Below are 22,256 nucleotides of genomic sequence, written 5' to 3' on the forward strand. Positions count from 1 at the left end.
TTTGGTTTACGGTAGTGCGACAACCGGACTTCCTTCCCACCATGTGCTAGCACCTTCACATGACCAGTAATGGTGACTGACACCTGAAACCAACACTTAGAGATCACAATGTTAAAGAGCATACATCAATACTGTACAAAATGAAAAATTAGCTAAACATTACTGTGTATTACAATTTAGAGAAGAGGGGCGTCTCCAGACTCAAAGGTATCTATTGGAGGATTTTTACTTAGGTGGCCAATCCCGGGATCGGGATCGGCGGGATCCCGGGATTTGGCCCCAAAATGACCGGGATTTTGGGATTAGACTGCGCATGCGCAGTCTAATGCCGGGCAGCGTCTGAGCACTCGCTCAGACGCTGCCCGGCTGTCCCCGTCCCGGCGTGCGGCCTGCGCAGCGTGATTAGGTCACAGGTCACGCTGCGCAGGCAGTAGCACTACATCCCCACCATCGGATCTGCTAGCCGCCGGGCCTCCCGCAGTTGCCTGCCTCTTCAACGAAGCCGCCTGCCGCCTGCTTCCCCCGCTTGGCACTCCCCAAAAGTGTGTGGCCCCGGCACCTGCTTGCCGCCAGGCCACCCGCATCACGCACCGCTGCCACCTGCCCCCCTCCCCAAGAGTCAGTTAGTGTGGGGGGCACAGGGGCATTTTTTTTAGGCATGCCAATCCCGGGATCCCGGGAATCCCGGGATTGAGCATTTTTCAATCCCGATTCCCGGGATTGAAAAAATGCCCCGGGATTGGCATCCCTTTGTTATGTGGTAATGAGCCTTATTTAAGAATTAAATTGGTTTCCAAGTGCAGTTCTCACATTTTCCCAAAAGTCCAGGTTTCAAAGTTATCTATGATTAAGTATGGGTGAATTAATTAGTACCTCAGAAATTTTGATTTAAGCATCCGTGCTCAGAGATGGATAGCCTTAAAACAGTGATGGGGAACCTTCGGCTATTATTGAACTACACATACCAGCATGCCCTGCTACAGTTTTGCTATTTGACCATGCTAATACTGTTGCAGGGCATGCTGGGACGTGTAGTTCAACAACAGCTGGAGGACCGAAGGTTCCCCATCCCTGCCTTAAAACCTGAACTGTTGTGGAACCTTGAGGACCACGTTTGGGAATTAATATACAAGCCAGAGCGACATTTGGGAAATGTACAGTATAATTTATTATTAATGATTAAAATAACACTATCTTAGTATCCTAGAGTGAGGAACAGCACCTGTGTTTTATTATGTAGTATAATTAATCACATTATTTTATTTATAATACATTGCATACAGAGAGACAGAAACATTAATCTATATACAGTATATATTAAAGGCTAACTGTTCCTTCCTTCTATGATGATGATTCTATGATCCTCAATGGATCAAATGACTCATTTGTGTGCTAAAATATGTCATAACAGAAAGTGAAAGAGATTTTTGCAGGGAACAGAAAGTGAAAGAGATTTTTGCAGGGACGCTGATCTATTTTATACTTGATAGATATGGAGAGAGGGAGCTGTGAAGACATAGATTGGATGTAGAAGCAGATAGGGGCTGGGAGGGGCTAAAAATATCACAGTTCAAAGAGAATGTACATCACAGAAATTATAATTTTGGCAGGCTTTATCTAGTCCACAATATATTTGACTCCATATACATACTGACTACTATGTGTCTTAATTGTTGGTTAACAGATTGCATTGTGCCAATTAAATACAAATAGATTGACCTGGGCATATTTTATACTTTGTTTTTTTCTAGTAATTGAAAATATTATTTTTGTTAATCAATATCTTATCACATTTCCAACCTTTAAGGTAGCCTTAGCGATAATATGCATGTGGCAAAAACAGAATTTTACACAAGAACCTGTCCCGGGATTTTCACTGCACAGTATTCCCCGTTTTTTCCCAGGTTGCCTCTGATTCCACTGACCCCTGAAAAAAACCAAGAAGCTCAGCAAAACCTGTGGATGTCATATAAAATGGTTACATCAGCATCCATGGTCCAATCAGAGGCTTTTGTATTTACCATGTATAAAATCCTGGGTAAAAGTCATTTCCATAGCTCGTTACCCAGGTTTTACCCACTAAAGACCCTGCTCGTTAACCCAGAACAAAATTCCATTTTCCTTGCAACCATTTCATGTGAGCCGATTCCCGGGTATACCCGACAATTACATGGGTTTTCCCGCCAGTGCAAAACAGGTTAATGAACAGGTGAATTTAAACTGCTAAATACCGCAATTCATGGCACAAGTGTCGTAAATCTTAAACCTTATTATTGGCTACAATATCCTACAGGCTGACCGTGGTTATTGGAAACAACTGTCTATTATCAATTAATTTTACTGTTTTGGGGATTTCATTTTGCATGTTTTATGATACAGTTTATGTTGTAAAACTGTAGGGTGGTGAACACAAACTTGCAGGTGAAATTACATTGCTAAACATTGCCAGGCCATTTATTTTGTTACACATGACAGATCTTGAATGATTAGACTAATCACATAATAAGACTACAATCCAAGAATTTGCCTCATTTATTGTTATTGTGTACAGATGTTAGCAAGACATTAGCACAGGGGATGTAATAAACAAAACATCTAATACAACATTAGACATTTGTTACTTGAGCTTTATTGGACACAATTAAAACAATATTTATTGTGTATGATATCAGTAAGGATGAACACCTGCTAGGAGGTATAATTTATTGTATAAATACCAGATGAGGAATACTATGTTATTTTGACTATAAACTCTTTTATTTATTTTTTTACTTTTTTTTCCTATTTCCATTTTATGCTGCTTTCCCACTGCAGACCCGTTTTAAGTTACAGGTAATCCTAAACGGTATTTAGCATTCAAACTGCAGCAGATTACAGTTTGAAATGCCATTTAAGTCCCATTCCCATTGCAGGTAAAACGTTTTAGCTCTTCAAAACGTTTTTACAGCATTGGTGTGCAGTGTTGCTAGTAATATATACATTGCTGGCCTGTGCCAGCAATGTATATATTACTGGCTGATAATTAATCATTGGTGTGCAGTGGTACCAATAATATATACATTGCTGGTGCCAGCAATGTATATATTACTGGCTGATATATAATCATTGGTGTGCAGTGGTACCAATAATATATACATTGCTGGCCTGTGCCAGCAATGTATATATTACTGGCTGATACTCCGTTACTGGCTCCGTGTTCAGCGGGGGGCGGGGCGAGCAGGTCTCCGTGTTCAGCAGGCGGGGGGCGTGGCAAGCAGGCCGGGAGGGGCGGAGCGCCCAGCTTGTGTGGCCGGACGGGGGAGCAGGACTGCCGGGCGGTGATTGACAGCGGGACGGGGCAGGTGAGCAGCGGTGAGTATATGACGCTGCGGGCGGGGAGGGGGGTGGCAAGGAGGGAGCAGACAGCTGGACTGAAAGCCGCGCATCTTTCAGCCCGGCTGCTGTATACAGATTCAGCGATAATGGCTCAAATATGAGCCATCCTCGCTGCATCTGCTGGTAAAACCGTTTAAGAGGCATTCCCATTGCCTCTTAAACGGTAGATTACCGGCTAAAACCCTGCTCTGAAAACGGGTTGAAATACCGTTTAACTTTAAACAGTATTTCAACTCTGGCGCTTTCCCACTGCAGCCTTAAACGGTATTTTGCCCTCAAAAATCGGCAATATACCGTTTTAAGGCTGCAGTGGGAAAGGGGCATTAGTTTTATAGTCCCAGTTTTATCCTTGACAATAACAGTTATGCTTTATATATCCATTGTTACAAGAAATTGTGCACCAATCTGAAAAAGAAGAGAGTATTGTTTTCTAGGAGTGGGGGCATTTTAAAATCAGCTTGCGCTCTGAAACAGAACCTTTGGAACTAAACACTGACAATGTTGTTCTGGGACCATAATCTATTAATTGGACTTCACAGTCGGCTTACCATACTATCCATTTATGTACACACATGAATTACACAGGTACTGTACCTGGCTAACTTCAAGGCTGCATTTTACCTGGTTTTAAGCAGAGAACCTGTGTAATTCATAAGTGTCCCGGTTTAAAGGGATTTTAAGCAGGGGTGCAACTATGGCGGTACGGGGTGGTACGGCGTACCATTAAAACAAATGGTGCCGGTACCCCGTACCGCCATAACAAATAGGCCGAAATATTTACTGCGCATGTGCGCATATGTAAGTGGCGGGGGGCGTGGCCACTTACATATGCGCGCTAGCGCCGCTCCCCCCCGCCGGGTCTTCCCTGCTCTCGTCTCCCCCGCTGTGTACGCGGGGGAGACGTGCTGCTGCTGCTGCTGCTGCTGCTCTCATGATTTCGTTACAGCTCCTGCTGCTGGACCGCGCGCGGCTATTGGTTAGCGCGCGGTCCAGCAGCAGGAGCTGTAACTATCAGGAGCAGCAGCAGCAGCACGTCTCCCCCGCGTACACAGCGGGGGAGACGAGAGCGTGCGGGCGGGCAGGCACAGGGGGCTGTGTATGTGCCTGCCTGCCGGGGGGGGGGGGGGGGTTCTATCCCCCTGGGCAACGAGCAAAGTGGCACAGATATATCCCCCTGGGCAACGAGCAAAGTGGCACAGATCTATCCCCCTGGGCAACGAGCAAAGTGGCACAGATCTATCCCCCTGGGCAACGAGCAAAGTGGCACAGATCTATCCCCTGGGCAACGAGCAAAGTGGCACAGATCTATCACCTGGGCAACGAGCAAAGTGGCACAGATCTATCCCCCTGGGCAACGAGCAAAGTGGCACAGATATATCCCCCTTGGCAACGAGCAAAGTGGCACAGATATATCCCCCTGGGCAACGAGCAAAGTGGCACAGATATATCCCCCTTGGCAACGAGCAAAGTGGCACAGATCTATCCCCCTGGGCAACGAGAAAAGTGGCACAGATATATCCCCCTGGGCAATGAGCACAGTGGCACAGATCTATCCCCCTGAGCAACGAGCAAATTCAGTCCACCTTGGCATCGGCATGAAGCCCCTGGCATTGAGCATGTAGGTAAGTGGCACTTATGTGTCAAATGTGTATGGTGTGTTATACAGTATGTGTTGGGCATTGCGTAGTGTTATATAGTATGACATGGGCATTGCGTAGTGTTATATAGCATGTGATGGGCATTACACTGTGTTATATAGTATGACATGGGCATTGCGTAGTGTTATATAGTATGACATGGGTATTACAGTGTGTTATATAGTATGTAATGTGCATTATGGTGTGTTATATAGTATGTAATGGGTATTACGCTGTGTTATATAGTATGTAATGGGCATTACGGTGTGTTATATAGTATGTGATGGGCATTACAGTGTGTTATATAGTATGACATGGACATCGCGGAGTGTTATATAGTATGTAATGGGCATTACGGTGTTATATAGTATGTAATGGGCATTACAGTGTTATATAGTATGTAATGGGCATTATAGTGTGTTATATAGTATGTAACGGGCATTATAGTGTGTTATATAGTATGTAATGGGCATTACAGTGTTATATAGTATGTCATGGGTATTGCGGTGTTATATAGTATGACATGGGCATTGCAGTGTTATATAGTATGTCATGAGCATTGCGGTGTTATATAGTATGTCATGGGTATTGCGGTGTTATATAGTATGACATGGGCATTGCAGTGTTATATAGTATGTCATGGGCATTGCGGTGTTATATAGTATGTCATGGGCATTGCGGTGTTATATAGTATGTAATGGACATTATGGTGTGTTATACAGTATGTCATGGACATAGCAGAGTGTTATATAGTATGTCATGGGCATCGCGGAGTGTTATATAGTATGTCATGGGCATTGTGGTGTTATATAGTATGTCAGCGGGCGTACAGACTCTGTGGGGGGGGGGCGGTGGCATGTAACCACCCCCCCTGTGTCATATGACCACGCCCATGGCCACTCCCCTGACCACGCCCATTTTTCGCTGCGCGCCGAAGGCGCGCAGCACAGTACCACTAAGTCGTTTTTTCTACTCGCACCACTGATTTTAAGGTAAACCTACTGAAGAGAATCCTTGATCTAAGCTCACTTTTAAAGTCAGAAAACCATAAATCAGTTGTTGCCAATTTCTCTACACCCAACCAATTACCTGATTTGCAGAGACAGTACTTAAACACCACATGTGCTTGTGTGTACAATAGTGAAAGGACGTGTCGTGTTAAATTACATGTGCGACCATCACATATATCTCATGCAGCTATTTAACGTGAATAGGAAAATGTTGCATTTGTATATAGTGTATGCTATTGTATTGTATTCTATAGAAACTATCCATAATCAATTAAGCCTACACACTTTTTGAATAACTCCCAATCTCATCTATATCTATATCAACATCTCACTACTTTTATTGTGCTATAAAGGGGAGGTGATACCATTTTTGTTTCCGACTTTTATTTTACTGCCAATAAACAATCAGCATTAAAATGACTCATTAGCTGAACTTTTCCACACCTGTCTAGGCCAATTTGACACCACCCTCATCCTCAGGTCTGCATCCACAGTGGATGTGCTATGATAATATCAGCCCAATCCGCAATGCGATCATTGATTACATTGCATTAATGTATCAATGATCTGTCTCTGTGATGGCAGCCTGGCAGCCAAATAGGGGTACAATTATTTTCATAAAATACTCTGACCTTGAACTACACATTTTTGTAAAAATTATGTTAATAAATCTGCTCCCTACAGTAAAAATCATGCATGCTCTCATGTCTGATACTTCTCACAGCCTTTTTTTTCCAGACCTAAATAAATGATCACATTATCCACTACTCAGGATCCTGCTCTTTGTCAGTTTTGTCTACACATAGGGCCTTATTCTGCTTGGTGCGGTCCGTTCCGAATTCTTTCGGAGGGCGCATTTTACCCATCTGCGCATGCGTAGGCAACGCAATGCGCATGTGCAATGTAGTGTCTCTGCACTCGTTCTCACCAAGACCGTCCTGAAATGTGCACCGAATTGGCTCGGGAAATATGGGCGTAATATGGGCATCATGTGGGCGCACAAAGGGGCTCGGTTTCCAAGTGGGCAAAACTGGGCGTACACGTGGGAGTGCATGAACTGTTGTAGGCGTGCATTCGGACAGGACACCGACTGCAAGCGAACCAACATGCATGAAATATGCGGTGTCCATAAGCAAGTTTCACTTTGCGGAGAGCACTTGTTCATGAGCTAGGCATTCTGAAGCACTCTCAGCTGACCACAATACAATCCACTCCTCTACTCATTAGTGACTAATTAGACTCTTTTCACAGGTTCAATTGGAACCACTAAGACAGGTAAATGGGCAATAATGAAGTAATACCACTTAACATGATGTAAGGGTTAATCTAAAGTGCTAGTAATGTGTTTAAGTATCAATTAGGAATTAATTACTTAAATTTAAAAATAAACAATTTGTAATGAGGTTGGCTAATTGCATAAGTGTGTCATGTTGCAGAAGCATGAGTTCCGAATAGAGTAGTGAGGTTTGTGGAAATACACCAAATCGGTGCGTACAGCCAGCTTCCCATCTGTTCAGACGTGGTAAGACCATGCAGAATCTTTGTGTTCCCACCGCACACGCACGTTTGGATGAAGTCCGAAGACACTCCCTCTTCTTAGTAAGTCCATCCGAAGGGATGCAGACGACCTGTGGGCGTGTGTTCTTAGAATGTCCGCACGGCGTGGCGTTCGGTCAGTTCCGAAAGAATTCGGAACGGACCACACCAAGCAGAATAAGGCCCATAGTTGTGCGCCTGTAAATAAACTTAGGGAAGCATTTAAAATGAACATATAGCTACTCTCATTTTAATTGCCATTGCTCTCTGAGATTTCTGCATTAGACACTTGGATGGTGAAATGCATTCTCTTTCCCTACTATTATCCGACAATGTTTTGTTAGGTACATATTTGTTCTCCTGTATCTTCCTACTGGATGTATTGGATTTTCTTTCCATTATGTACTAGTTATTATTTTTTATTGCAGATCATTGAGGTCATCTAAGGTTTTCGATTCTTCATAACATAAACGTTACTGTATTTTTGTACATGCACTTTTTTTGTATTGCACATGCAATAATTTTATGAATTGCAGAATTAAATGAATAAAACAATGTAAGAAATAAATGATATATATAAATTAATATATATATATATATATATATATATATATATATATATATATATATATATATATAAAGATCCCCAATCTGTGCTCAAACCAACGTAAGGAGCACCTCTGAAGGATCAGGCAGAATCCAGCCTATAGATATAAGAAGGAAAGAAAGTTTCGGAGGACGCTTAAGAAGAAAGCCAGTACAATCAAGAAAAATATTTAATACATAAAACTGATATAAAATCACTTAAAAATCCCCAATTAGGCAAATTGGAAGTATACAGAAATCACATATATATCTTCATAAAGTATCAGTGTAGCGTCGTTTGTAAGTGATTCGATGGGGGGGGGGGGAGCAGCCAGCCTGCATTGTGAATCAACCAGAATAACCTGCTTTATTCCTTTTGAAGCTTGGTGTCTTTAAAGTGTCTTTAAAGTGCCTTTAAAGTCTTGCAATATTATTATTATTATTATTACTATTAATCAAAGCAACATTTTATCTCCTTGCCTGAACTGAATGGACCAATGGCAATGCAGCTTTTGCTGAATCTGTAGGTTCCTTTGTCACTATTTAAACGGTGTGTAATCACAATAGGAAGAAAACAATATTGTAAAGCTTATTGCTAGCTGTATTGGAACCTGCATAGCATATGAGCAAGCTTCAATCTAAACAAAATTCTTGATAATATTTACAAAATGTACTCAAATAAGGGCAACCTGCGGTAGTCAATCCCTTTCCTCCAGTGCCAATATCTCCATCGGGACTTGAGAACTCCAGCAACGTACGGGTGGCGGCAGCGTCGGTGAGATAGACGCCTCCAGCCCCTCTCACTCAGCAGTGCAAGCCGGGAGAATAGGAGTAAGGACCGAACCTTCACATCACAGGTCCGTGTCTCCCGTGCACTCTCACTGAAGTTTCCAGCCCCTGTGAGAGAGGCGCCGCTGCGTTACATCTAACAGTAAGAGCCCTGGAGGGTAAGAGCAAAGACCGACGTACCATCTATCCAGGTCAACTCCCCCCCTTACACCCGTACCGGAGGGACACTCAACTGCATAACATCACCCGGAGTTTCAGCGCACGGAGGCGCAGGTGAGCGATGCCATCCTTGGCGTCAATACAAAAACCAGACTATATTTGTTGCAGAAAATACTGTATATATTACAGTCACAAAGACTTACAAATCGTTTGACTAACAAGTAAATATCCAAGGTGCATATTTATTATCTCAAAGTGAATTAATTTTAAGATATATTGTAAAAAATACCTTTTATTGTGTATAATATTGTTTTGTTTATAGGTGGCCACCTAAATAAATTTTAATATCTACTTTAATAAAATTTGATGATATACAAAACCATCATTTAAAAACTAATTTGTGTGAAAGTGTATTCATACATGGTGCCAGAATACTAGCACAGACTTTCCTATCCTCTTTTGTTTTACAAAGTACCAATTAACCTACTTGTAACTGTGCTAGAAAAGTGACAGTATTGTGGTAATTTAGCACGCTTGGATACATAGCCCTCTGGATGAGGCAGAATTTGTGGTTAAATGCCTTCTTCATTCAAACTGAAGCATTAATTGGACTGCGGGCCATCAGGGAAATCCTGTGATCTTACTACAGAGCTTGAATCAATAAGTATACCTACAGTATTAGTGCATGCTTTACAGTGTATGCTAATTCATCAGTTGAAAAGAGTGATGATGTCACTTTCCTTGTGCCATTGTCATTGCAGAGGGTATAATGTGATTCCAACAAATGTCTGAGAAAGAAAACTATGAGTATTTGAGCACTTGGCTGTCCTATGTTCTTTTTGATCACAGTAGGGGCAGGCTCCATAGAATTAAAAGAATGCCTACAATTCAACTTACATTTCCAGGTCCAGAACTGTCCTCTAACTTTATGGGTAAGCACCAGGTACAGATGTAATAATTCACTTAACTTAACTTAATCCCTTAACTATAGTTTAAATCTGAGTATAAACATATATAATCACAGCAGGCTCCCTTGCTTTAGCTTTGGCTTACTTACTCTCAGAACGTTAAATAAAACATTTTTTAATCAAGGTAAATAGTTTGAGGAATGTTCACCATTGTTTTATTGCCAATCAGGCATTTTTTAAAAAGCTTATATTTTTTAAAAAGTTATTTGTGTTATGTATAGATCTGTGTGGTGTTGGTAATTGAAGTACCCAATTGTCTTCTTTATAAAGTGTACTTCTAACTTTGTTCATTAAAGGTGCTCTAAAAGCTTGATATACATTAGCCCAATGAAGGTTATTGCATGTTTTGGCAGCTTCAATTCTCTAAATATCTGGGAGTCCTCCTTGATACTGGGGAAGATAATTAGATTTTGGAGATCGGTTGGAGGCCAGGAACTGGTAATAGAGTCCTTCTTTCACAGTGTAATGTTTTAAAGGTTAAAGATGTAATGTGTTACTTTTTTGATATTGGAAATATGTTCCACAAATTCTCACCAGGATTTCTCAATGTCATGTTCTGGGTTTACCATTGAATATAAAAGAACTGCTGGAAACAGACTGATAACTGCTAATTATTCATTTTGTCCATTCTTTTTTCTCCATTCATATTGCACACAGTCATAGGTGTTCACATTACACATAATGCCACACACCGTAGTGCCCATTACACATAGGGGGACATTTACCAAAATGGATTCGTAGAAAAAAGGTGTATTCGTAGGGAGAAATACACCTTTTTTTTACGAATTTGTATTTTCGGGATTTACAATCCCAAAAATACAACAATTCGTAGTCCTAAAGATGGAACATTCGTATTTGTAGTTACAAATACGAATGTCTACACCAGCGGTTCTCAAACTGTGGGTCCTGACCCCCAAGTGGGTCCCGACCTTCTCAGTATGGGGTTGCAACTATTCAAAAATCTGTTGAATTGTTTATTTTAGACTCCTCCCATCATTTTATGCCTCCACAATGCTGCCATGCAGGTGCTCTCTGATGACTACACATGTTATGTGATCTTCTGCAGTAACTTTCTCGGGTCCCGTAATTATTTTTATTGTCTGATGGGGTCCCAGAGCAAAATAGTTTGAGGACCCCTGGTCTACACCATCGATAGAATACGACAGAAATCACCATTCAAAGAATGGTGGTTTCTGATTTACTAAGCAGCCGTACTGATAATACGGCTGCTTAGTGGTGTAAAACACCCACGCAAATACGACAGGAAAATAGAACACCATTTTCATGTCGTATTTGCGTTTTAGCCTGCACGGATCAGTCAGATCCGTGCAGGCTACAGTGTAAAAAAAAAGAAAAATTAAATAAATAAAAAAAAAAACGGCGTGGGGTCCCCCCCACAGCCGAAACCAGCACCAGGCTGACAGAGCCTGGAGCCGGTAATTAAAAATCAGGGAACCCGACAAATAGGGGTTCCCCGATTTTTAACAACCAGCCCCAGGCTCCTGCTCTGGGGCTGGTTCCCAAAATACGGGGGACAAAATGACTAGGGGTCCCCCGTATTTTAAGAACCAGCCCCAGGCAAAACCAGCCAGCAGGCTAATGCCACAGCCGGGGGGAGACTTTTTATGCAAGTCCCCCCGGCCAAAGCATTAACACTACCGACCAGTCAGCCTGGCCAGGGGCCCTGGGGGAGTGGGGACCCCCCCAATAAAGGGGTCCCCCCCCTCCAGGACTTACCTGACCAGGCTGAAGCCTGGTGCTGTCCTCGATGCCCCTGGGCGGTGGGCATCGAGCTGATGGTATGGTGTAAAAAATAGAATAAAAACCATTGTCTTTTACTGGTGAACTATGAGTCCCAGCAAGCCTCCCCCGCAAGCTGGGACTTGGAGAACCAAAAGTCCCAGCCTGCGGGGCATTAAAGGGCCCGCTGGGTCTTGTAGTGCCACAGTAAAAGAAAGAGTTAAATAAACACACTGACACACGTGAAAAATAAAAGTTTAATACATACATAACACATACATACTGATACTTACCTTTCTTGATCCCGTAGGTAGCCCTGGTCCTGATGTCCTGTGTCGTCCATGTCGGCTGTCTGCGTCGTCCTCCAGGTCCATGTCGACGGTCCGTGTCGTCCTCCAGGTCCATGGCGGGGTCCGGGTCCGAAGAAATCCATGTTGGAGCTGTGGAAGGAAATCCTACTCACCTGTTCCTGCGCTGAAGAAGTCTTCTCTTGATCCGACGTAGTCCAGGTAATCTTCAAAGCTGTCGCCGGTCCCCGCTGTCTGCGCTGTCTCTGCATCGCGCTGAGGAGAGATGCTGAAGTTTCATATTCGGCGCCTCTCCTCAGACTGAATTCTATTGGCCGCCTAGCGGGCCAATCAGGAGCCGAGAAAGTCCTTCCACAGCTCCAACATGGATTTCTTCGGACCCGGACCCCGCCATGGACCTGGAGGACGACACGGACCGTCGACATGGACCTGGAGGACGACGCAGACAGCCGACATGGACGACACAGGACATCAGGACCAGGGCTACCTACGGGATCAAGAAAGGTAAGTATCAGTATGTATGTGTTATGTATGTATTAAACTTTTATTTTTCACGTGTGTCAGTGTGTTTATTTAACTCTTTCTTTTACTGTGGCACTACAAGACCCAGCGGGCCCTTTAATGCCCCGCAGGCTGGTACTTGTGGTTCTCCAAGTCCCAGCTTGCGGGGGAGGCTTGCTGGGACTCATAGTTCACCAGTAAAAGACAATGGTTTTTATTCTATTTTTTACACCATACCATCAGCTCGATGCCCACCGCCCAGGGGCATCGAGGACAGCACCAGGCTTCAGCCTGGTCAGGTAAGTCCTGGAGGGGGGGGACCCCTTTATTGGGGGGGTCCCCACTCCCCCAGGGCCCCTGGCCAGGCTGACTGGTCGGTAGTGTTAATGCTTTGGCCGGGGGGACTTGCATAAAAAGTCTCCCCCCGGCTGTGGCATTAGCCTGCTGGCTGGTTTTGCCTGGGGCTGGTTCTTAAAATACGGGGGACCCCTAGTCATTTTGTCCCCCGTATTTTGGGAACCAGCCCCAGAGCAGGAGCCTGGGGCTGGTTGTTAAAAATCGGGGAACCCCTATTTGTCGGGTTCCCTGATTTTTAATTACCGGCTCCAGGCTCTGTCAGCCTGGTGCTGGTTTCGGCTGTGGGGGGGACCCCACGCCGGTTTTTTTTTTTATTTATTTATTTTTCTATTTTTTTTTACACATTGCAGCCTGCACGGATCTGACTGATCCGTGCAGACTGCTAGAAATAATTCGTATTAGCGGCCGTATATACGGCCGCTAATACGAATTCCTACGACATCGGTGGGTTACAAAGCAGTCGTATATGACTGCTTTGTAAATCCCCCTCCGGAACACGACTTTGCATACGACTTAAACAGTCGTATGCAGTCGTAGGGAAAATACCAATACGAAAAACTAGGTTTTTCATATTGGTAAATTTCCCCCATAATGTCATACACCGTAAGGCCCATTAAACATTATACCTCTCTGTAGTTGTATGTTATATTATTTTGCGCAATGAATTATGGTGAGTGCTGCTATCGGTGCATATAAGAGTACACCCACTCTTATAAATAAACTTTGAAAAATAAAGAATGCACTAGTGTTGGTGCAAATACCATAAAAATATGTTTTAAATCACACCCATATGTTATAGAGTGTTGAATACACAATTTATTGTCATATAACTCAAAATGCGATAAAACATTTCTCTAAAAACTAGAGATGAGTGCTGGGGCCGAAGATTTGGATTTGTCGCCGGGATTTGGATTTGGCTTTGTCAAACAGTGGTATTTTTTTTTTAAATAGTCAAAAACGCCCAAATCGCATAATAGTTGCGTTTTTTTTTTGTCCCTAGAGTAATATTAACCTCAATAACATTAATTTCCAGCCCTTTCCAGACAATTTTGACCACTTTAAAGCTCACAATGTTGTTTTCATTCAATTTAGGTCAAGGTCTGCAGCAAGCTGGCTTGTTAGTAACACACTGATCAGTATGGTATGGTATATTGAGGTGCAGTACACACAAACAGCTTGTATAACGCTGAGTAGGGGCCGAACAATCACACACCCACCTTCTGACAGTATATACTACGCCGTGCAGCACACACAAAGAATGAATAAAGACAAGAAAAATTGATTAGGATTTTTTCATTTTAATTTGTTTTTAATACGCAGCTTGTATAATGCTGCTTGGAGGCCGAACAATCACACACCCACCTTCTGACAGTATAAACTATGGGTGCAGTACACAGAAAGAATGAATAAAGCTGAGAAAAATTGATTAGGATTTTTTCACTTTAATATCTTAATTTGTTTTTAATGCACAGCTTGTATAATGCTGCCTGGACTCAGAACAATCATACATGGAACTTCTGACAGTATACTATGGGTGCAGTACACACAAACAATGACTAAAGAAGATAAAAATTGATTTGGATTTTTACTGTTATTTTTTGTAATGTGCAGCTTGTAAAACGCTGTGTGGATGCAGAACAATCACACACGGAACTTCTGACAGTATATAATGGGTGCAGTACACACAAACAATGAATAAAGAAGAGTAAAATTGATTTTGATTTTTACTCAGATTTTTTCTGTAATGTGCAGCTTGTATAACGCTGCGTGGAGGCAGAACAATCACACACAGAACTTATGGTGTATACTATACTATTGGGGTGCACTATACACCAAAAAAATAAAAGAACAACAAAATGGATTTTTATATTGTATTTTTTTTTATGGACGGGTCATGTATAACACTTCGTGGACCGTGGAGGTAGAACAAGCACACAAGGAAGGAACTTGTTCTGACAGTAGTATATGGTGTATTGGATTGCAGTGCAGCACACCACACACCACAATGAAAAGCCTGCCTGTGTACTACTGTACCCCACTACACTGACTGACAGCTTGCCTAACACACGACCAGTACAATTACTAAGTATATATATATATATATATATATATATATATATATATATATATATATAACATATAACCCAGCACAAACCCTGGCACACAAAACCATCTGCAGTCAGCACAGCACAAACCCCTCTGCTCTGCACTGCACAGCCACAAACCCCTCTAGACTGCACAACACCCCTCTGCACTGCACAAATCCCTCTGCAATGCACAAACCCCTCATCACTGCACAACACCCCTCTGCACTGCAAAAACTCCTCTGCACTGCACAACACCCCTCTGCACTACACAAACCTCTCTGCACTGCACAAACCCCTCTGAGTCTGCACAGCACAAACCCCTGTGACGTCTGCACTGCACTAGCACAACACCCCTCTGCACTGCACAGCACACCTCTGCACTGACTGCACTGCACCCCTATGCACAACACCCCTCTACACACTGACAACATCCCTCTGCACAATGCCTAGGCCCCACTGCAGAGCTGTGCACAGCTGAAAGCATGACTGTGAAATGGCACCGAATTCTCAGGACGCCAAGCTTTTATAGACTTGGCGTCTCGCGAGAATCCGACCCCAGAATCCTGCATTCGGCCACGCTCAGATTTCCAAACAAAGCCAGAAAATTGCGAGCGCAGCTCGCAGAACGTCGGGCCGGCTGTGTTCAGAGCAGTTCGGATTCCAAGATCATCTCTAATAAAAACATACAAGATATTAGATGCATATTGGAGATGGATGGGGGGAGTAGGAGTGAATTGCGCCGCTGGTTTCAGATAATTACACACTGATTGGCTGTATAAAGATGAATTCAGGACACACTGTAGCCTTTTTTATATATAAATCTTTATCTAGAAAAAACACATAAAAATACAAAAAACATATACCATAGTAAATATAAAATAGGAATGTAACATGAGTTGGGATCCCAATTTGAATAGCTAATTAGCTTTGAATGACTTCACAGCAATATACTTTGGCTCAGCAAGGTTGAATTAAATAATAAGAAAAAGGTCTGGAGATGAGGGTATTCTGCAAGTAGCAATTGCAGCAAATGAATAAGTCCGGTTTCATGCAGGACTGGCCGGTCAAATAAAAGCGGTAATATGCAGTCACACAGATTGTATGCTCACCCAAATAGTGGAGTCCCTTTTGGGTAGTTGGTAGGTGTTTTATGCAGGCGGTCCTGATGGTTGGAATTAGGGAGCCCTTCGAGGTAAAATAGTCACACCTCTCGGCAGCATGCCGGTAGAACCTGTCCGCAGTAAGGGGTGAGAAGCACCGTTCAGGCTGCGGTGGTATAAGGAGTGATTAGACGGGCGATGTGTCGTCCTGCAGTGGACCCCGATCTCTGCGTTGTAGCGTGGCTGGACTGTGCACAGCTGATGGCCGGCAGCTCAGGATGGAAATGAGCCGCACTTCAGCTGGGGGGTGAGTGCACAGCCGGCGGTAAGCCTGGGGGGGGGGGGGGGATGCACACTCCAATGAGCCCGGATGGTAAAGAGCTTGAAGGAGTTTGAAGCGGCTAATTGCCGGTGATGTTTGCACAGGATTTGTGCTGCTGGCTGGATATACGTGAGGCGGCTAGTTGCCGGTGATGTTTTGCGGCTAGCACTGCCTCTGTGAAGCTTTGCTGGAGTATACTGTAGCTGGCTGGATCACCTTCTCAGGTAGATTGATAGTATCGTTTCAACGCGTTTCGTCCCCGTTGTATGCTGGGAACTTTTTCAAGACGAATGTATGCTGCAGCTGGAGGATTTCCTTTTGCATCTTTTTTAATATATTTGAACTAAAAATATTAGAACTGCCGAGCGCCAGGAGGTGTGTATCTGAGTGTCTCATTTTAGGGTCACTCCGCCTCACACAATACCCCCTCGCATATTGGAGATGCCAGAGATTTCCCCTTCCCCCCCAAAAAGAGTAGGTACCTCACCCTAATTTGAGGCTGCGGTGGGCTATTGCTGACAAGAGACAGAGAATGGTCCAATCATCAGAGCCTGGCACCACCGCAGTAAGCTTAATGTGGTTCTGGGATCTTAGGGCCTTATTCTGGTTAGGTCGGTGAAACGGACGTAGGTCCGTTTCACCTTACGTTTCCCGTACGCTCGCGGTGAGCGAAAGTTCGCCCACAGAACAGCCGCACACGGATGGTCTCAAACACCGACAATGGGGAGTGGCATACACTTGAGCGTACGCCATCGTGTACGGACGGATCTCCCTCTTAGCCACCGATACCTGGCGTACATCAGAGCGTACGCCTCCGTGTACGGACGGATGTTGTCTGTTTTCACACCGACACCTTCCGTATATCTGAGCGTACGTCACAGTGCAAGTAGAAATTGAGTCCAAAAACATCCTTGTTGCTCTTAAGGCCCCCATACACTATGCGATTTTGGGACGATTTCATCCGATTTCGGCACTTTGTGCCGATAATCGGGTGAAATCGGCCCAAAATCGTAGGTGTGTGATATCTGATCCGATCCAATGCGCGGTCCCGTGCGCATCGGACCGGATCAGGGAGGTCGGACGGTCTGTACATACGATCACGTCCGACCTCCCTGTATGCATATGCCTGCCACCTGACAGGCATATGCATGCAGACACCGGGGGAGCAGTGGGGCGGGCAGAGGGTCCCTGAGCGCCGGCGAGTGCTGCTGACTGACCTGGCCGGGCAGTGTACTTACACATAGCAGCAGCGGGGACGGGCAGCGCAGTGGCGGCTATTATATTTTTAAAATACTTGTCAAATGACCGGGCGCTCTCTGATTGGCTGAGAGCTCTCCGGCCAATCAGAGAGCGGCCGGTCATTTGACAAGTATTTTAAAAATCTAATAGCCGCCACTACGCATCCCGTCCCCGCTGCTGCTATGTGTAAGTACACTGCCCGGCCAGGTCAGCAGCGCTCACCGCACCCGCCGCCCGCCCCCACCACCGCCGCCACCGCTGCCCGCCCCCACCACAGCCGCCGCTGCCCGCCCCCACTACTGCCGCTGCCCGCCCCCACTACTCCTCACCGCCCTGCAGCTCCCCGGGTTTTTTTTTACATGGGATAAATCGCATGCGATATATCCCATGTAAAAAATGGCACATCAAGTGCCAAATTGTATGTGAGCCTCCCGGGGAGCTGCCGGGCGGCTCGCAGGTAAATTGGGTCCGACTTGTCCTAATGTATGGGGGCCTTAAGATGTGGTTTATGTGTCTTTTTCCATATACAAAACTGGTATGTGTGTGTTACAGTGAAAAAGTTGACACATGTCGACTTCTGGGAATTCAGTGTCCTGCTTTTTAAAGTATACCAAAACACTTTCTGAATGGGTGTAGATGGTTATAAAATAACTACCTTGACATATATAAGCAGGTCTTAGAATGAATCTTACCTAAAACTAAAGCAACCTTTACATGTAGAGAAGTGTAGAAAGATATGCTTCCAATGTGTTTGAGGGCTGTGTGTGGCTCGCAGGTAGTGAAATTATGGTTTTCACCTAATAGGCTGCAGCATTGCTTATTACATTCAGGTGTAGTAATCAGCGTTAATTAGCAGACCCAGGTGTCCGCTCTCATACGGTATCTCTAGGGGTGGTCTGGAGCTATCTTTGGCGTCCGCCTGTTTTTGGTCCAAAATGCACAGTGAATTCGTCGATCGAGGTGGTTGTGGCACCGTACATTTTGTGTTCACACCCCTGTGTACGCCCATGTTTACGCCTAGTTTTCCTCATTATTCTGTCCGCTCCCATAAAAACGCCCTCATGCCGCCCACAATGACCGTACTCTTGCGTACAGGTTTTTTTGCACCCATCCGTGAGCGGTGTGTGGTTGCCGCACATGCGCATTGCGAAAGCTACGCATGCGCAGATGGAAAAAAAAAACGATCCGCCCGTATACGGTCCCACCGTACCAAGCAGAATAAACCCCTTAGTCCAGTTTGTTACCGGTAGATGTCTCCAATAAAGTGCTGGTGTATCTGTCCATAAAGTGAGTGTCTTTCCCTAAAAAACACTCATTATACATTATACCATACACCGTAATGCCCATTTCCCACCTTGGTAACCATTATAATTCATACATCAATCAGTTACATTTAAATTGATACTTAATTTAATTTCCATATTCCTATAAAATGTAGCAGAACATATAGCTAGAAGGAATAGTGTATATTTGGGTGATAAACTAATTATTTTACTTACCTCATAATTTATTTCTTACCAGGACATAAAAGTAATCACAATATAGTAGGGTCTGATTCCGGAGAAGAGGCAAGGATAATAAATTAGACAAAGGCTATAGATATATCTTTAAGCTTCAACTCGTGGCACACTGAGATTTGAGTTTGTACAGTCCACTGTACTGTTTCTCCTACACATCATCCATCTTCATCCCATTTCTCACACCATACAATGTTGGCATCAGAAGCATATTGATTGTGTTAGATAACCATAAGAAATAAATGTAGCCAAGTTTCAGTATTGCAAGGAATGTGAGCTCAACTATCAAGTCTCACGGGTTCGCTACAAAATTCAGATATTATATATCTCTTCTGGACATTATTACAAAGATAGTCTTAATGCACAACAACTGGACAAAGATCAATATAGCATTGGAATTTTTCGGTTTCGCAGAAAGATTAGAACATTTTGACATTCACAGTTTCTTAGCAATAACAAGAAGAACAGGATAGAGTGACATAACAGCAATCGTTCACCAGAGAAAGTACAAAGAAACCAGTATTTACATCATATCTTCGTAGTACAAACCATTGTGTAAATGAATGGTATGCCTCTTGACTTGTTTTATCCCATAAATATGGATATGTAGGTACAAGTTGACAACCTATTCAGTTGTATTCATATGGTCAGATTCCAAAATGATTTTTTAAAATAATTTCTCATAATGAAAATAGTTAAATAATATGAAACAAAATTAGCATTCACTCATCCAATTACTGGTGTGTAATGAAAGGACCTTATCATTTGTCTAAATTAGTATAATTATACATATTTGTCTTCTTTAGTCAAGTAATTTCATTTGTTAAGTTGGTTTTAGCCTATCATGACATTTATTATGTGAAATAACACAAATCTTGTACATAAAAATAATCAATTATTTAGGCACCTGGCAAAATTACATTATTTTTCCTGTGCTTCTATTGCTATTGTAACCAAAGGCAGAGTTGTTTGCTAAATTGGCCAGAAACTCAGTTATAGTGGACTAATTGTATGTAAATCAGGCTTGTATGTATTCACCAGGGATATTAGAAGCTGTTGTGGTGCATTTGGGAGCAGAATCGAAGTGCACTGAGATACTGTAGTATCTGGACATCCACAGCTAATGCATAATTCAGGATTCGCTTCAAATTAGCACTATAGACTTTCATTTTATCTTGATTAGAAATGTGCTTTCTAACAATCCATGTTTCCTATAATGTCCCCACTGTATGCTGCATGAACCCATTGTGACGCAAATTATCAGAGTATAAAGAAAACATCTGACACTTACAAATTATCCTCTTGGGAAAGCCATCTTCCTACAGTATGTGGTTACTGCATTGACTGAAAGTACCAAAGAGAGAGAAAGAAACTACTCTTTCTTCTGTTTCCATCAAACAATGCACTCTGAAAAACTTGTGCTGTTTCTTGGTTCAGTGTCCCATAGTGTTTTCTTGAGCAGCTCATTCCGCTGCTACAGTATATACTGTATGAATCATTTGTATGTATTGTTTTGCTGTATTTTATTCCTTTAAACAGTACAATAAAGGCCCAATCCTCGGGACAGAAGAGTGTCAATGCGAAATGCCTGGTATCATCATTTTTTGTGGTGTACAGTAAACACATCAAAATTGGGAAAAAAAATATACAGATAGAATACCTTCATTTTAAGTAAGAGGCCTCTATAATGTGCTAGCGAATGGATGGAAGAAAAGGGGAGGGGTAGTTTATTTGCAGCAGCTCTGATAAAAACCCTCCTGCTAGTGAGGGCCAGTGGAAAATATATTAGAGGGCGCAACTATAAGTGGGTAGTCACCCAGTAATCTCTATTTGTACGAGAATATATATCTTAATTAAATCTTTTTACAAAACTTCACAGAACTTCACATTTTATTCCTAAATCACATTAAAACAAATCAGTCAAAATGTGCAGATTGTTCATCAAGATGTCCAGCATCAGTGAATTTCAATGATCACAGGTAAGTATGGCATAGTTCCTCATTAGATACAGCTGAATTGACAGAACACTAAACGCGTTTCGTCTTACGACTTCATCAGGGGGAAAGTCCAAATTGTGAAATAATGGCATAAAGGATGTCTGATAGCATTTAAAATTCCTTAATATCACATGTACAGAATGAGGATAAGACCAGTAAGAAAATAATGTCTGAGGTTTATAACCAGTTGGAGAGACTACTATACCAATGGTCACCAGCTAGTGATTCATTAGTAGGATAGGAGGCTCTCCAACTGGATATAATTATCAAATATTACAGTCTGAGTTTGGTATACTGCCTTTAATACCAGCAGGACAAGCACGTTGTCTACAGGCGACAATTTGTGCCACATTGAAGGTCTGATAGAGGCACATTCCAGTCCGCGATATAGCTGATGAACTGAACATCAGTGATGAATGGGCACAACACTGCCAGGTGCTTGACACAGATTTCTTCTCTGATGGGATAGGTGCCTTGGTATACCATGGGAACAAATGTTTAGACAAGTATGGGGGAAAATAATCTATTGGCCATACTATTGATTGTATGCATACAGTATGTACAAGTTGAATAAATGTATACATTGAGAGGTCTTGTTACCTCATTTATTGAACCACACTTGTATTACTGTTGTTTTATATTATACAACTAATAAATTATTTGGATAAAGAAAACATTTTTGTATTTTGTTTAGCTTTACCATAATAAACATTTTTGTATTTTGTTTATAGTTACCATAATAATAAAATTCCAAATGATGGGGTAGAAGTATAGATGTATGAAGCGTCGACTGGGGGGGGGGGGTGTTTGGTATTATTGTACGTTATGTATAAATGTGGTGGTGTGTGCTGTGTGATAGTGGCACTACCCACCCCTGTCTACTGTATATCGGTGTTGCTATCTACAAGATAGCATGCCAGTGTGCCACCAAATCTATGAACGGTCAGTAGCACTGATCATTACCACACTTGCAGGTATATTTTGATAACTGTGTCATTGCCCATTAACCACAGCAGGGATGGCTCTGTC

The sequence above is a fragment of the Crinia signifera genome, chromosome 6, assembly GCF_055691185.1.
Source record: "Crinia signifera chromosome 6, ASM5569118v1, whole genome shotgun sequence".
Taxonomy (NCBI): Eukaryota; Metazoa; Chordata; class Amphibia; order Anura; family Myobatrachidae; genus Crinia; species Crinia signifera.